The 2,683-nt window shown below is 43.1% G+C and overlaps 1 non-coding gene across 1 annotated transcript; it reads left to right on the forward strand.

The window, feature by feature from the left end:
* The first annotated feature begins 500 nt into the window (after positions 1-500).
* On the forward strand, positions 501-582 carry trnas-gcu (transfer RNA serine (anticodon GCU)). The gene has a single exon. It is a non-coding gene; the product is annotated as a tRNA-Ser (tRNA).
* Positions 583-2,683: the final 2,101 nt, after the last annotated feature.

Consider the following 2,683-nt stretch of genomic DNA (forward strand, 5'->3'; position numbering starts at 1 on the left):
TGACTTGGTGTCACACAGCCAGGAAAATGATACAGATCAAGGTTTTTGCATTGTTGAATTCAATTGTCAGTTTAGCCTTATTTCGGATTTTGAAATTGTCTGTTGTGTACACAGATGCGTGTCAAAAATATCTGAGTGGAAGAAAGGTGTTCTGAATAATGACATTGAGCACTATGCACTCTCCTCCAGTCTGGAAAACAATTCCTCACAGACAACTTTACACCTCCTGCTGACACGGGCTCTTCATTCCGTTGACTTCAAATCTTCACAGAATTCAACTGACCTTGTTACATCGTCATTTCTTCATTTTTGTTGAGATCACTGTGAGCAGAGTGTCACAGTGGGAGTGTGTTTGCCACACAACTCAGAGGTAAGACAATACTCTTGGAACCGTCCTGTACTATTTATCATTTCACCAATACCAGGGAGAAATATCTGCTGCTCAGCATAATTTACACAATTCACTTATTCATAATGTGAAATGTGCCTGTGAGTTATGTGACGCGGTGGCCGAGAGGTTAAGACGATGGACTGCTAATCCATGGTGTTCTGCACGCGTGGGTTCAAATCCCACTCTCGTCGTTGTTGTCAATGATTTTCAATTTTGCTATTTTTGGGTGATCACAGCTGTCCAATGGTCTGTTTATATGCATCGACGCTATAATAAAATCTCAAAGAATAATTTGAGTCTGTTGCCTTAACTGCATTGAAATGTAGATTGAATTGGGACAATGAAAAGGAACGCGATTGTCTTTTCCAAGTCAAGTTGCTGTGAACTTTTATCGTATGAAAGAGATCCAGAAGAAACAAATAACGAGAAATGCGAAGTGCATGTTGATGCATGCGATTCTGAATGAGTGTTTTGTCAGATGAAATTTGTAGCAGTTGGGTAGAAGTGATTCATCTTGGTGAAAAGAGCACAGAGAGACAGCACGAAACAATGTAGATATTTCAAAAGTGGCAGGGGATGGGTGTAAGGGCATCCGAGAACTGGCTGTAAATGCACAGTAGAGAATTACCGATGTGGGTGCCATGCATGGGCACGGACAGACTTACACATTGGTCTTATCCTTTCCCCCTTGCTCTCGCCATTGATGAATGCTGGACATAAGACACATCTCAACACAAGATGTGGGAAGCAAGCTCCCTCTCGTTATGCACACACTTGATGCATCATATTGAACTATGAACAACTGGAGAAGTCAGCAAGTTAACTGCAGGGACTGAATCTAAACTGTGTATCAATAACCGCAGATTTATGCAGCATAAAAAAGAAAACTGATTTGAAATGTCTTTATACGCATGTCATTAACAGACGGGTTCGTTCTAATACCCGTGTGGCTGAAAGACATCGACACCACATTTCAAGTTGGATGACAACATTGGATCCAAATTGGATTACCAATTTTGTTCAGAAATTGAGATCTATTTGATAATTTGACACAGTGACCAAGTTTAATTTAAATAATACAAACCAAATTCCCTCACGTGAAATAAAAGAGTGATTCCATTACAAGCATTGTCCTTGCTAAGTAGCAGTTACTCAACATGAAAAATAGAATGTGATTTCTCGTGAGCATACGTCAATTAGCACGAGAATCTTACTTCTGATTGACTGCAATATGCACATGCAAAATAAGTTTTAAGAAAGAAGTCCTTTGGAAATAATGAGTCGGTGGTGATTAAAAGTAAGATTAGGTTCTCATGATGTGGTTATTGCACCAATGGCTCCAGTGGTGGAAATGGTCAGTGGGCAGTATTTCTATGATGGTATAGAGGTATGTGATCTGCCAGAGATGGGAGCTCCCACCTCATCTGGAGCAGCGTCTGTTGACATGGAGCAGGGAGTATTGTGACATCAGTCTGGGAGTTCCAAGCACACCTGGAGAAGCTTTTATTGACATGAAGCCGCAGGGAGCATTGGAACATCAGACTGGTAGATCCAAATTCAACTGGACCGCTTCTATTGACATGGAGCAGGGAGCATTGAGACATCAGAATGGGAGCTACAACGTCAACGAGAGCCAGGGATGGGAGCTCCCATTTCATCTGGAGCAGCGTCTGTTGACATGGACCAGGGAGCATTGTGACATCAGACTGGGAGTTCCAAACACACCTGGAGCAGCTTTTATTGACATGGAGCAGCAGGGAGCATTGGGGCAGCAGGCTGGGAGTTCGAACCTCACCTGGAGCAGCTTCTATTGACATGAAGCAGCAGGGAGCATTGGGACATCAAACTGCGAGATCCAACCTCGTTTGGAGCAGCTTCAGTTGACATGGAGCAGGGCGCTTTGCGAGATCAGTCTGGGAGCTCCACTCTCACCTTGAGCTGCTTTTAATGACATTAAGCAGCAGGGAACATTGGGACATCAGACTGGTAGAGCCAACAGCAACTGGACGTTTTCTATTGACATGGAGCAGGGAGCATTGGGACATCAGACTGGGAGCTGCAACTTCAACTAGAGTAGCTTGTATTGACATGGAGCAGCAAGGAACATTGGAACGTCAGGTTGGGAGCTCCAACCTCTCTTGGAGCAGCTTGTATTTGCATGGAAGAGGAGGGAGTATTGGGACATTAGGCTGGAGGAAAGGGTATTCAACTATTTTAATCTGAAGTAAAATAGGTTTCAACACCTCAGGTGTTAACTGATTTCTGAAGATTCTGTCATGGGAAAATAAGCAA

Source organism: Chiloscyllium plagiosum, unplaced genomic scaffold (genome assembly GCF_037043375.1).
Source record: "Chiloscyllium plagiosum isolate Xiang-an unplaced genomic scaffold, Cpla_swu_hap1 HiC_scaffold_38, whole genome shotgun sequence".
Classification (NCBI taxonomy): Eukaryota; Metazoa; Chordata; class Chondrichthyes; order Orectolobiformes; family Hemiscylliidae; genus Chiloscyllium; species Chiloscyllium plagiosum.